This window comes from Phoca vitulina, unplaced genomic scaffold (genome assembly GCF_004348235.1).
Source record: "Phoca vitulina isolate PV1807 unplaced genomic scaffold, GSC_HSeal_1.0 scaffold47, whole genome shotgun sequence".
Taxonomy (NCBI): Eukaryota; Metazoa; Chordata; class Mammalia; order Carnivora; family Phocidae; genus Phoca; species Phoca vitulina.
Window position 1 is genome coordinate 6,635,154 of NW_022589750.1, and position 15,565 is coordinate 6,650,718.

Here is a 15,565-nt window from a genome sequence, read left to right on the forward strand (position 1 = left end):
TACAACCTCATCATACCTCTATCTGTAAGAACCCCGTTTCCAGCTAAGGTCACATTCTGAGGTTCCTGTGGTTAAGACTTCATCCTGTCTTCTCAGGGGATGACACACTTCAACCCACAACACCCACGAAGCACGCATTTCTCATTGCACAAGCACTATTTTTTTTTCTCTCTGCTTTGTGCCAAGCACGGTGGTGTGAGGGTCTTGAGGCCAAGAGAGATAAGTCAGTCAGATAATCTTGCCCTCAAGGCCCTTTACTCCAGTAGGGAAAATAAGACAGAACATATTGTGACTATTTGAGGCTGGTTTTTATGAATACCCTAAGATGGTATGAAATGTCAGAATGATTGGGACGATGGGACAGTCACTTACGGCTTCAGTCGTAAATCAGGGTTCAAGAAGCAAAAAGTGGTGTAAGTTGGACCCTGGAAGGAAGCATGGGGTTCTGACAGAAGGAGATGAGGGAATGATGGACATGAAGATTTAAGGTAGCGAAGTGCACACACAAATCTAAGATATTAATCTGGATGCATATAGAATGTATTCTTCAATTATTAACTCATTAATTAGGTTAAGAGACATGTACAGACAAAACACTGTGTGAATCAAATCTAAATGCACCAATATGCAGCCATCTGCATGATACACCAACAAAGGCAAAGAACAAGACGCAGAACACCTCGTGTGGTATTCGACCTAAGTTTTTAGTGTATGGTAGGTGATTAGGCTCCCAAGTACTCACAGTTACCATGCTTGTAAATGCATACAATGTCTCTGGAAGACTATTAAAAAGTTGCCAACAGTCCCTCTTGGTAATTTGGGAACAGAAGACAGAGGGAGACTGCATTTCTCCCTGCACGTGTGAGCCAGTCTTAACTCTTTTTCAAAACAAGTTACTATTCTAAGGGACCTTGCTTTTGCATTTTGAAATACCTTATTTCTCTTAATAGAAGCCACAGACTTGACAAGTCACAGCCATAACTGTGTTCTAGAACATTCTCTGTGTATCTGGAGTATTGGTTTTCTCGATCCACTCATTACACAGCAGCAGTTTTCATGCAAACAGACCTGGGCCCGTGGGCTCAATGGACAGTTAGGCTTCCTTACCTGTCGCTGTTGACCAAGGCTGTGGTCACATCTCTGTGCTGCTGTGCACCTTTCTGCTCACTCTCTCTTGTGATGGGAATTTGCTTTGCACGCCATAAGGACCTGCAGAAACCATCATGCACAGTTCAGCATGCACAAAAGCATGGTCACGGGAAGGTGGGCCCTCCTCCACCAAGACCCTCCTGTGGACAAGTTTGTCCCAGAATGCCACAGAGAAGCTGACGTTTCTCCTGGTCCAGGTGACTGAGGGTGTCAGTATGGAATGGGGCTCACTCACTCAAATCACTCCTGTCCGTGGCTCACAAGCATCTGGACCTCAGGTCTTGGGTGTCAGGTTTTGGGATTTCTCCTCAACATTCAGAAGGGCAGTTGCTTCCTTCTCTGTCAGAGTTATTGACTGCATTTTATGCCCACTGTGGAGCCCAACATGGGGCTTGAACTCATGACCCCGAGATCAAGACCTGGGCTGAGATCAAGAGTCAGACGTTCAATTGACTGAACCACACAGGCGCCCCTGCATTTTGTATTTTTATTGCTGGCTAAAAGTATAATTATCTAGACAATGTTTGTTAGGCTTTTAATGCCCTTTTTGATAAGCCTAATATTTGTAGAGTGCACCACCTCACTGGGGTCTTTCAGATCCTGATACACCCTCTCTTGAATGGGGGTGGGGCATGCCAAGTCACACACCCAATCCTGTCATTGTGCATAAACCTACAAAGATTGTTTTATAACTTTTCTGTACCTTGAGCAGCTACAGAGGCTGGAGTGAAAGACAAGGAAGTTCATATGTAAATATGAATATGTGCACATACATGTGCATATTCATTCTTTGTTTCCATCTGGTATGCTCCTCCAGCTTGGTACCCTTCCTGCTTTCTGTATTCCTTTATTATGTCCCGCTCTTTCCTTATTTTTACTTTTGATTTCTTCTTTCTCTTTACCTTTTTTTTTTTTTTTTTTTAAGACCTCCTTTACTTTCCACAAATCTTAAAGTGGTAGATATCCTGAATCACGGTTAACCATCAGGGTCAGATTGTTGTTAGAAAGCCATTCAACTTCCTTCCCCACCCCACCTACCCCTACTGCATTGGAAACCCTGGTTGTGTTTCCAATGAAACCCTTCCCACCTAGCCTTACTCTGCATCTCCTGGTTTTACAGAAAAGTGAGGATAAAGGACTCTGCTGCAGGTTGTTCTTTGATTTTTAAGAAGATTGTTGTCCTGCCTGTCTTGATTGTCCCCAGTCTCCTTGGATTCTGTGGAATATAATAGAGGAGGGAGGAGAAGCAGTGCTCCCTTAGTGGTTATCCTCGAGGCATTTAGAATGTGCCTGTTGGGTTTCCTTGCAAACACACCCCCCTTATATCTATTCTGTGAGAGAAATAAGCAGTTTCCCCTCCTATTCAATAAATGTTTATTGTGTTCAATATTGAGAAAAATACAGAAATAGTCCTGATGGGGTAGATCCGTCTAGAAGGATTAGCAAGAGAATGTAGCATGCAACCAAGAGGTGCTGAGTCAAAGGTCAGAAAGATTTGGAGTGGGAGTGGAATGATCATGAGGACAATGGTAAATGTGTAAACTCAGTGCAGTGGGAGCCCCCTTGACTCCATTTTATAGGAGCACAGACTAGTCAAGAGAAGGTAAGAGATTTGCTCAAGTTCGGCACAGTAGAACCCAGTTGAATCCAGGCACTACCCAGTCCCGAACTGGCCATGGCCAGATACAAAGAACGCCGAAATGCTCTGAAATTCTCTTTCCTTTTGTTGCTTGAGAAGCGTCCTGGAGGAGGTGCAACTTGAAAGGGAGCCTTTGAGAGCAGTTCAGAGTTAAATAGGAAGAAGAGCAGACAGTGGGTAGGAAGGAGACCAAGCATGCGCAGGTGGGAGTGGATGTTGTTTGCACAGTGAGTGGGAATAGGGGCACTTTGTAGAAGGGAGTGTGTGTCGTGGAGCTTGGTGGAAAGTCAGGTACTGGGGGAGACTGGCGTTGGGGAGCCATGGAATGTGGTCTGTTAGGCAATGAGGAGTTACTGCAGGCCCTCAAAAAGCAGAAGTGGGGTTACTAGGTACGGTTGTCCTTGGAACAGCATGTTAGCTGCTGTGTATGGGTAGATTGAAAAGGGGCAGCCTAGAATGTAGGAGGCCAACAAAGAGAGTAGAAGGCAAATCTGGTTGAGCCTCTGGATTTTTAGGCAGATTTGGGCAGCTAGGTAATGGTTTTCTTTGTCACCGAAACTCTTTGATTCATCCTAAGCTGTGCGTTTGAGCAAGGAACACAACCTTCTCCAACTGAAAAGGCATAAAAGTAACCATACAGCCCTTAGCTAAAACTGCTGCATAAGCATTTAGGCTAAAAAAGGAGTAAGTTGTAACTTGAGTAGAATGTGATGAGGGATTATATTAGGGTAGCAATGGTACATATCTATCCTTGCCATTCTAAGAATAAATAAGTCATAAAAAGTTCCTAAATATGATGAAAAGCTAGGAAAATTGGAAAGAAACTTTATAATTATTTTCAGGTATGACTATCTATGTGGAAACCCCCAAAACCCTGAAAATAAATAATAATAAGAGTTTATCAGGGTTGCCCCATTCAGAAGAAAGGAGTAAATATATTAATATTAGATGCAGTAGACTTCAGATCAAGGAAAATTTCGGGGATACAAAAAGACAGTACATAACGATAAAAAAGTTCCATTCATCAAAGAAGACCTAATAAACCTAAATGTGTATGCACCCTGAGAATAGAGGTTCAAAATACATGCAGAAAGAAGTGATAGAGCTGAAAGGAGTAGACAAATCCACAGTTCTACATGGGGACTTCAATACTCCACTCTCAGTTATTAATAAAATTAGTAGACAGCAAATTAACAAGAATATAGAAGAACCAAATAACACTATAAAGGAACTGGATCTGATTGACATTTGTAGAAAACTCCACCCAATAACAAGAGAATGTATATTCTTTCTTTAAGTACACTCCAAGCCCAGACATAGAGCCCAGTGCAGGGCTTAAACTTACGACCCTGAGATCAAGACCTGAGCTGAGATCAAGAGTTGGACACTCAACCGAGTGAGCCACCCAGGTGCTCCAAGAATGCATATTCTTTTCAAGTGCCCCTGAGACACTCATCAAGTTTGACCATACCTGGGTCATAAAATAAATCTTAAAAATTTTGAAATCATATAAAGTATGATTGAATTCAAGTAGAAACCAGTAACAGAAAGATAACTAAAAAAATCCTGATGTTAAATGATACATTTCTAAACAATCCATAAGCCAAAGAGGAGATTTCATGGGAAATTTAAAAATGTTCTGAATGAATATGAAGACACAACACATCAAAATTTGTGGGATGCCCCTAAACTTAGAGGGGCATTAATAGCCTTAAATGCTTATATTACAAGAACAGTCACTTTCTGGTGGTGATGACTTCCCCCACGGGAACATGCCCCTCATGAAGGACCTCCTGTCCCCATCCCTGGAAGAGAAGAGAAAGCACAAGAAGTGCCTGGTGCAGAGCCCCAACTCCTACTTCATGGATGTGAGGTGCCTGGGATGATACAAAGTCACCACCATCTTTAGCCACACACAAATGGTAGTTTTGTGTTTGCTGCTCCATTGTCCTCTGCCAGCCCACAGGAGGAAAAGCAAGGCTTACAGAAGGATGCTTCTTCAGATGAAAGCAGCACTAAAAGCACCATGAATCAACATGAGTGGGAAACTATCCCAATAAACAGATTTTGGATACAAAAAAAAAGAAAGAAAGAAAGAAAAGAAGAACAGTCTCTAATCAATAATCTAAGCTTTTACCTTAAGAAAATAGAAAAAATACAAAATAAAACCAAATTAAACAAAGACGTGATAAAGAATAAAGAGATGATTGGTAATCAGTGAAATACCAAAGTAGTAGAGAGGATAAATGAAACTAAAAGATGATGTTCTGAAAAGGTCAATACAGTTGATCTAACAAAACCAACTAGGGAAAAAAAATAAGACCGAGATGACCACTATCAGGAATAAAAGAGGCTATCACTACTGACTCGACAGGTCATTAAAAGGATTAAAAAATACTACAGACAACTCTGCACATAACTTGCACAACTTGAACTGTACTTACTCTTTGAAAGCCACAGACTACCAAAATTCACTAAAGAGACAGATAACTGGAATAGTCTTACATCTATAAAGAAATTGAATTCTTTCCAAAAACAAAACTGCAGGTCCAGATGGTTTCACTGGTGAATGCTACAAAACATTTAAAGAAATAACATCAGTTCTACACAATTTTGTTCAGAAAATAGAAGAGAACACTCCCTGCCTAGTTTGTGAAGGACACAGCATTACCCTGATAACAAAACGAGGCATAGACATTACAAGAAAACCACAGACCACAGCCCTCATGAATATAAATGCAAAAATCCTCAAAATATCAGCAAATCAAATGCAGCAATATATAAAAAGAATAATACACTATGACCAAGTAGGGTTTATCTCAGGAATATGTGATTGGTCCAAATTCACAAATCAGTGTAACCTCCCACATTAAATGACAGAAGAAAAAACAAATACTCATATCAACTGGTACAGCAAAAGCATATGACCAAAAAAAAAAAAAAAAAAAGCCTATGACAAAATTAAAATCTATTCATGATTATATTAGGAACTCAAATTGTATATAAAATAAAATACTGAGGAATCTATTACAAAGCTCCTAGAACTCGTAAGTGAACTTATCAAAGTCTCAAGTTGCAAAATGAACTTACAAAAGTCAGTCGTATTTTTATATACTTGCAGTGAACAATTGGAAGTAAAATTTAGAAAACAAACTTTAGATAAATCTAGTAAAACATATGTAGGATCCGTATACTGAAAACTACAAAATAGTGATGAAAGAAATTAAAGATCTAAATAAATGGGGAGACAGATTGTATTCAAGATTGCAAGACTCAATTTAGTTATGATGTCAGTTCTCCCTTGTATTGATCTATAGGTTTAATGCAATTTCAATAAAAATTTCAGCAAGATATTTTTGTAGATACAGACAATCTAACTGTAAAATTTTCATGGAAAGGCAAAGGAACTAGAGTATTGAAAACAATTTTGAAAAAGAAGAATATCATTGGAGGGATCACACTACCCAATTTTAATAATTACTATGAAGCTACTATAATCATCATCTAAGGTACTGATGAAGACATATACACTTAGATCAGTTGAACAGAAGAGAGAATCCAGAAAAAGACTCACACAAATTTGGTCAGTTGATTTTGGGCAAAGATGAAGAGGTAGTTTGATGGAGAAATTATTGTCTTTTCAACAAATGGTGTTGGAACAATTGGACCTCACATAAATCATGTAGCATCTCCTGTTTTGTGTCTGGCTTCTCTCAATGTATTACTTTTGATATTCATCCATGTTGTTGTATGTATCTTCCTCTTTAGTATTCCCCTTGCTCAACTATCACCATAATTTGTTTATTATTCACCTACTGGTGGACATTTGGATTATTTCCAGTTTTAGGCTTTTCTGAAAATATATGCTCTGAACATTCTTATATATTTTTGTGAACATATGCTTTTGTTTCTTTGGATACATACCCACGAGTATAAATGTTGGTCAATTTTATAAAAAACTGTCAAACATTTTTCCAAAGTGTTTGTATCATTTTACACCCACCAGTTATGTATGAGTCCAGTTACTCTCTTACCTATATCAATACTTGGTATTGCCAGTCCTTTGGATTTTTATCACTTACTGGGTGTGTAGTGGTATCTCATTTGGGTTTATTTTGCATTTCACTAACAAGAAAAGATGTCAAAACCTTTTCGTGAGCTTATTGGGCACTCAAATACCTTCTTTTGTGAAATGCCTGCATAATATTTTGCCCATACTTAAATTCTGTATCCCTTCATTATTGATCTGTAGGTGTTCTTTATATATTTTGGATAGAAATCTTTTGTATTAGTAACATTATGCCAGCTATTGTTTGTTTTTCCTACTTTATTAATGTCTTTTGATGGATGGAAGTTTTAAATTTTGACAAAATACACATTATCATTTTTTCTTGTAGGGTTAGTAGTTTTTGTATCCTGTTGAAGAAATCATTGCCTATCCCATAGAACAAAATATTATTCTGTATTTTCTTGCTAATTATTGTACCTTTCATAGGTCTATAACCCACCTTAAATAAGTATCTGAGTGTGTTTTAACATAGGGGTCAATTTTATCTTTCTTTTCTAGATGGATACCCAATTTCCCTAGCCCCATGTATTGAAAAGTCCATCCTTTCCTCATTGTATTACACTTAATCTCTCTGTCACAAGTCAATGGACAGTATATGCGGGTCTGTTTCTGGACTGTTTCTGTTGCATTTTACCCATCTTTTACATGTTTTAAATCTTTTGTTAACTACTCAATATTTTATAACACATTTAAAAACTTCCACTAAAAAAAAAAGAAAAAGTTACTAGTTATGGAGGGTGAAAACTGTTTCATTAAGACTTACCTTCACATTATGACCTGGGAAATGCATTATTAAACTATTATTGACTCTATACTGTGTGCCTGGCACTATCATGAGAACACAAAAATGAGTAAGAGAGCAAAACTATAAAACTACTAGAAGATAACAAGAGAAAACCTGGATGACCTTAGGTATGGCATGACTATTTTTTTTTAAGATTTTTATTTATTTTTATTTTACTATGTTATGTTAATCACTATACATTACATCATTAGTTTTTGATGTAGTGTTCCATGATTCATTGTTTGTGTATAACATCCAGTGCTCCATTCAGTACGTGCCCTCTTTAATACCCATCACCAGACTAACCCATCCCCCCACCCCCCTCCCCTCTAGAACCCTCAGTTTGTTTCTCAGAGTCCATCATCTCTCATGGTTCATCTCCCCCTCCGATTTCCCCCCCTTCATTTTTCCCCTGCTGCTATCTTCTTCTTCTTCTTTTTTTTAACATATAATGTATTATTTGTTTCAGAGGTACAGGTCTGTGATTCAACAGTGTTACACAATTCACAGCGCTCACCATAGCACATACCCTCCCCAATGTCTATCACCCAGCCACGTCATCCCGCCCACCCCCCACCACTCCAGCAACCCTCAGTTTGTTTCGTGAGATTAAGAATTCCTCGGGGTGCCTGGGTGGCTCAGTCATTAAGCGTCTGCCTTCAGCTCAGGTCATGGTCCCAGGGTCCTGGGATCCAGCCCCGCATGGGGCTCCCTGCTCTGCGGGAAGCCTGCTTCTCCCTCTCCCACACCCCCTGCTTGTGTTCCCTCTCTCGCCGTGTCTCTCTCTGTCAAATAAATAAATAAAATCTTTAAAAAAAAAAAAAGAATTCCTCATATCAGTGAGATCATATGATACATGTCTTTCTCTGATTGACTTATTTCGCTCAGCATAATACCCTCCAGTTCCATCCACGTCGTTGCAAATGGCAAGATTTCATTCCTTTTGATGGCTGCATAATATTCCATTGTATATATATATACCACATCTTCTTTATCCATTCATCTGTCGATGGACATCTTGGCTCTTTCCATAGTTTGGCTATTGTGGACATTGCTGTTATAAACATCGGGGTGCACATTACCCCTTCAGATCCCTACATTTGTATCTTTAGGGTAAATACCCAGTAGTGCAATTGCTGGGTTGTATGGTAGCTCTATTTTCAACTTTTTGAGGAACCTCCATACTGTTTTCCAGAGTGGCTGCTTTTAATTTATTTATTAGAGAGAGAGCCCATGTACAAGTGGGGGGGGCGGGGGGAGAGAGAGAATCTCAAGCTGACTCTGCACTGAGCACAGAGCCCAATGCTGGGCTCAGTCTCACGACCCTGAGATCATGACCGGAGTTGAAATCAAGAGTTGGACGCTTAACTGACTGAGCCACCCAGGCACCCCCTGACTATTTAGATATAAAACTGAAGACATGATCCATGAAAGAAATAACTGATAACCTGGACTTTATGAAAATTAAATTTTCTGCTCTGCAGAAGTTCTCTTGACAGTATGAAATGTCTGTATAATCTTTTGTGCATACTTAGATTCTGTGACTCTTCATTATTGATTTGTAGGGGTTATTTATATATTTTGGAAGAAGTCCTTTTTTTTACATTATTAAGAACGCGTTCTGCTAGTTGTTTGCTTTTTCCAATTTCTTAATGTCTTTTGATGGACAGAAGCTTTTAATTTTGACAAAATGAAAGTTATCGTTTTTATTATCTTAACAATGTCAAGAGAACAAGAAGATGAACCACAGACTGGGAGAAAATATTTGCAAAAGACACATTTGATAAAGGACTGTTATCCAAAATATATAAAGAACTGTTAAAACTCACAATAGAGAAAACAACCCCGTGAAATAATGGGACCAAAGATCTTAACAGACACCTCACCAAAGTAGATATATAGATGGCAAATGAGCATATGAAAAGATTCTTCATGTCACAGGTTATTAGGGAAATGTGAATTAAACAACAATGAGATACCACTGCATACCTGTTAGAATAGTCAAAAAGTGAAAGAAGCCAATCTGGAAAGGCTACATATTATGGTTCCAACTATATGATGTTCTGGAAAAGGCAAAACTATGGAGGCAGTAAAAAGATCAGTGGTTGCTAGGTATTTGGAGGAGGAGGAGGAGGGATGAATAGGCAGAGCACAGAGTATTTTTAAGGCAGTGAAAGAACACTGTATGTTACTATAATGATGGATATATGTCATCATTGAGTTGGGCCTTTGTCCAAACTCACAATATACAATACCAAGAATGAATCTTAATGTAAACTATGGACTTTGGATGCTAATGATGCATCAGTGTAGGTTCATCAACTGCAACAAATGTACCACTCTTTATTCATAACAACATCTGCTGCACTACACGGATAGATTTTGCTTTCTGTCTTCTTTCATCCACAGGATCTCTTAACTCAGAAATCTGCCTTGGTAAAATCTACAACTTGGTGTGATTCTCTAACATAGAGTACTGCTCTGTCTGGCAATCGCTCTTGACAATGGATAATCACCAACAGGTTGTTTCTTGGGAGGGCGTGATTGTCTTTGTGATAAAATGAATCTTCAGAGTCCCAGATTCCCTTAATACTTTTAATCAACTTGACCATCAAACGCTCTTGAAGTACTTCGTATGATCTTTGTGCCTGCACCTAAGGAGATAAACCCTGCTGGAGGAAGTGGCTCAACAAGGCAAGTTGGTTCTCTGAGTTCTTTACCACCCAACTCCAGTGGGCCCCCATTGGTGCCTCTGAATCCTACCATTTGCCAGATCCATTTCTTCATTCTCCAAAACAATGGTATTCCTTTCTTTTTCTACTTCCCTCAAACTTCCGCCTTCCAACACTTTCTCTCATGGCCACCCTCACCTACTTTCTAGAGGAAATTGAAGCTCTATTAGATGGATGGGATAATCTCATTTTCCATTGGGAAGTCAAAGATCACCTAAATCTCTAAAGATTTCTCTCTTCCTAATGGAGGAGGTGTCCTATTTTCTGTCTTTTTCCTATTCTTCAATCTCTGCTCTGGGTCATATCTCCTCCTGAACCTTTTCATGTTAGCAAATATCCCTTCTCTCTCCTGTGTATTCAATTCCTCTTTCAAGTAGTTGGTTCCACCAACATTTGAACATGTTGGTCCCTTCTGTCTCAGCAACAAAACTTCCCTTGACCCTCTCCAACCCCCACTTACCTCTCCTCTCCAGATTTTTGGGAAAGACTTGTTTGTATTCAATGTCTCCATTACTTGGCCTCACATTCACTCTGTATCCCACCTTATCTGGCTTCTGGCCTTATTCCTTACCCACACCTTTCTGCCTGAACTCAGTAAGGTACCAAAGAGGCAGCAGATTCCATATTGCTAAATTTCACGGGCATCTTTGAGTCTTTATTATTTTTTCAGCAGCAGTTGGTATTGTTGATCACTTTTTCTCAAAAGGTTTTTTTATCCTCCTTGGCTTCCGTGATACCATATTCTGCTGGGGCTCTTCCTGTTTTTCTGGCCATTCCTTATCTGTCTCCATTGCAGGAAATAATGGATTTCCTCATGGATCATTCTATAATCTCTCCCTATGCAATTTCCTTCATGCCCTTGGCTTCGGTGATCATTCTGTGCAGATGACTCACACTTCTCATAGTCCTCTTTGAGCTGCAATAGCAGATCCACAGGACTTTCTATGCCATGGAAAAGAGTTTGAATTTTGAGCAAAGGAGTAGTAGGATTTTACTGTCTTTTTAAAAAGATCAGTCTTCTTCTTGGTATGTGCAGAATAAACAGAGGCAAGAGTGGAAGCAGGGAAACCTCTTATGAGGTTAATATCCAGAAAAGAAGTCCTGGGGACATCTCCAGTGGAATATTCAAAGGTGTACCTCATACTCAACGTTTCCAAGGCTTATTTCATAATCTTCTGCCTGGGCTTCCCTATTGTAGTGTCTGCCATCACCATCTGGCCAGTTGGACTGGTCAGATACCTTGACCCCACCTGTCTTAGTAGTTGGGGCTACTGTAATAAAATACCATAGTCCGGGTGGCTTATAAACAACAGAAATTTATTTCTTACAGTTCTGGAGGCTGCAAATCCAAGACTGAGATACTAGCCTGGTCAGGTTCTGGTGAGCACCCTCTTCCTGGTTCACGGGCGGCACCATCTTGCTATGTCCACACATGGTGGAAGGGGCTAAGGATCTCTTTGGAACCTCTTTTTATAAGAACATTAATCTCATTCATGAAGACTCCACCTTCATGACCCAAGCACCTCCCAGAGGCTCCACCTCCTAATACTATCATCTTTGAGACTTAGGATTTCAACATAGGAATTTTGCAGGGACACAGGCATTCAAACCATCATACCACCTCTTCCTTCCAGTTCGCCATCATGTACTCTGGTCTCCTCTCACTGTTTCTTATACAGTAGCTTTCATAGTCTTCAAAATGCAGATCTGATGTCATCCCCAGGCTATTATTATTATTTTTTTAGTGCTGTTTACATCACTCTGAAGGTAATGACTAAAAGCTTTACAATGTCCATAAAAGGTTCTTCACAGTCTGGTCTTGATGTACCTCTGAAACCTCCTTTCCTCCCTCCCTCCTTTTGCTTCTGCACTGTTCTGCCTTCTGCTTGCACTGCTCTCTGCCCCCCGATCCCTGTTGCCTACGCATATGCTATTGTTCTAGAATCTTGGCTAAAATATCATTTTTGGTGAAGATTTCCCATAGTGTTTGACCCTAGTTTTTTTAGGCTTCTCTTAGTTCCCAAATATATACTCATTTGTAGAGTAATTTGATTACTATCTTTTTATGACATTAAGGATTGTTTTCATCAGAGTTCTCCGGAGAAGCAGAACCAATAGGATGTATGCATGTAGACAAGAGAGAGATTTATTTTAAGGAATTGGCACATGTGATGGTGGGATCTAGCAAGTCTGAAATCTGTAGGGCAGGCCGGCAGGCTGGAGACACAGGGGATAGTTGATATTGCAGTCTTGAGTCTGAAGGCAATCTTGAGGCAGAATTCATTCTTCCTCAGGGGACCTCAGTCTTTTCTCTAAAGACTTTCAACTGATTGGAGGAGGCTCACCCACATTATGGAGAGTGCTGTAGGCTGAATGTTTGTGTTCTCCCAAAATTCATGCGTTGAGACCTATTCCCCCGTGTGTTGGTATTTGGAGGTGGAACCATTGGGAGGTGATAGGAGATGAGGCTGGAGCCATCATAATGGGATTATTGCTCTTATAAAAGAGACCCCAGAGAGATTCCTGTCCTCTTCTAGAACATGAGGACACAGTAAAAAGACAGCATCTGTGAACCAGGAAGTGGGCCCTCACCAGACACAGAATCTGCTGACACCTTGATCATGGACTTCTAGCCTCCAGAACTGTGAGAAATAAATTTCTCTTGTTTGTAGGGCCATCTAGTCTGTGGTATTATGTTACAGCAGCCCGCATGGACCAAGACAGAGCATAATCTGCTTTACTTAAAGTCTACTAATTCAAATGTTATTCACATCTAAAAAATACCTTCAACGCCTCGACTGATGTTTGACCCAAAACTGGATACCATTGCGTAGCCAAGTTGTCACATAAAATTAACCATCACAGGGACTGTGTCTGTCTTAGCCCAACATTGTATGATCAGTAGAAGGCTCTCAATAAATATTGATTGAATGGGTTTGGGAGTGTTGGATTTCTAGATTTTTCTACCTGTAGCCAACACCAGTGGGGGTAATGCATTTCATAGCTGCATGCACTGTTCTTCAGAGTCATTCTTTGCATTCATTCTAAAATATTTTTCTGCTAAACACTTTTTTGATACAAGAAATATCTCTGATTTTTGACAAATTTTCTTCTTTGTAATTCATGTAGTCCCTCTTAGCTTGTTACTTTTTTAAAAAAGATTTATTTATTTGAGAGAGAGTGGTCATAAGCATGCAAGGGGAGAGGCAAAGGGAGAGGGAGAGAATCCTCAAGCAGACTCCCCGCTGAGTGCAGAGCCTGATGTTGGACTCAATCCCATGACCGTAAGTTCATGATCTGAGCTGAAATCAAGAGTCAGATGCTTAACGGACAGAGTCACCCAGGCACCCTTCTTAGCTTGTTTCTTTACAAATTTTCTTAAGGAGTCTCATAAGGAAGCTTTATCAGCCATTTGACTTAACCATTTGATTTACTCTTCTCTGGTCTTCCTCTTTGTGTCTTTTTCCTGTTTTCTTGGGTGTAGTAACCAGAGCCAACTTTGTCCCTGTGTAACTGGACCATGACTTTATTTGAGGAGATAATTGCATTTTTATTTCCCAATGCACTTCGATTTTATTGGCCATTTTGGCTACAGAAGCACATTGTGCTGAATTTTCTGTTTCTAAACCCAAACTTATTCTGGCCCTGTCTCCAGAGTTTTCTATTTCTGTCATTGGTGCCAGACAGTGAGACAAGAATGCTTGGAGTCATCCTTGACTTTTCCACCCCCACCGTTCCCATTCAATTACAAGATTTTCTTGGTTCTTTCTTGAAAATTTGGTCCCTCAAAATTGATCCTTTTATTTTTCCATTTCTTCCAACAAGCCCTCATGAGCTCATGCATAATAATAGATCTATTATTGGTTGTTTCTACCACTATATTCTCCCAACTTCAACCTGCTGTAGCCAGCAATGCCAGGTGAATCTTCCTAAGTATTAGCTTGAGTACACTTTCTTCTCCCAATTCCTGACACTCAGTCACACACTTTATTTCCTTGCTTTATTGGGCCTTTAAGGCAGAGGGTTATGTTCATCTAACTTTTCAGATCATGGCATATATCATTATTTAATCCCCTTTTGGCGCTTTCTCCATAGAGTTTGAATGTATTGTCTTTAGTCTCTGTATATTCTTATAAGCTGTGTCTTGTCATTTTGGGTATTTACATGAATTGTACTCTAGGTCTCATTTTGTTTTATATATATCACCACTTTTCAGATCTGTCCATGATACAGCGTGAACATACTCTCCAGTGCTTCTAATTGTTGCTTTTCTTTTATTCGCATCACTCTCTGTATTTATTAGAGTTTAGTACTTTTCTCTGTAGAGATCTAATATATTGGTTAATTTCTATGTATTTCATGGTTTATATCATTCTTGTGATTGACATATTATTAAGGTATATTTTATAGTTGGGTTTTGCTGCAGTAATGAGATTGATGTTTTATAGATTAGCCTATGTCAGCAACCTTGATGGAGTCTCTTATTCATCTCATAGTTGGCTGTGTACGAACTTAATATTACACCGAACTGTATGGTATTACTGATATTTGACTATTTTTGCCTACAGCATTACAAAAACTAATTTCAAATGGTTCAACCTAAAAATGAGTATATTTTTTATTTTTAAATTAAAAATTTTCAAAAATGATTATATTATTTGCAGATAATGATAGTTTTTTCCTCTTGTTTTATACCTTGTATTTCTTTTCTCTCTCGATGTTTTAGAAGTTTTAGACCATGTTAAATAGCACTGCTAATGAGTACTGTGGAGCTTTCCTGTTAACTATATTTGTCCTAGGTTTTTCGTTCATGTGTAGATACTCTATCAAGTTTAAGAAGTTCCTTCTTTTCCTAGTTTGCAATGAAATATTTTTATTTAAAAACAAAAATCTCAAATAGATACTGAATTATATGGTCTTTATGTATCCATTGAGATAGTCATATAATTTTTCTCTTTTATTATATATACGTGTAGTTCATGAAATTGACAGATGATTTTTATGTTGAATCATCTTAGCATTACTGGGATAAAGACTAATTATGATATATTTTCAAAATATGCAATTGCATTTGTTTAGTTAATATTTTATTTTGGGTTTTTATCTTACATTCATAAGGAAACCGGTCTATAACTCTATTTTCTTATAATCCTTTTGTGGCTTAGAAATCAAGTTTGCAAGGGGTTCTTGGG

General features: G+C 38.9%; 1 protein-coding gene and 1 pseudogene across 4 annotated transcripts in view; both read left to right on the forward strand.

Moving 5' to 3' along the window:
- ARHGAP44 (Rho GTPase activating protein 44) overlaps nucleotides 1–15,565 on the forward strand; it is a 160,967-nt gene that overhangs the window by 17,950 nt on the left and 127,452 nt on the right. The window lies entirely within an intron of this gene.
- On the forward strand, nucleotides 1,608–4,807 carry LOC116649274 (annotated as a pseudogene). Its single transcript, XR_004302653.1, has one exon. The product of XR_004302653.1 is annotated as a 40S ribosomal protein S27-like (transcript).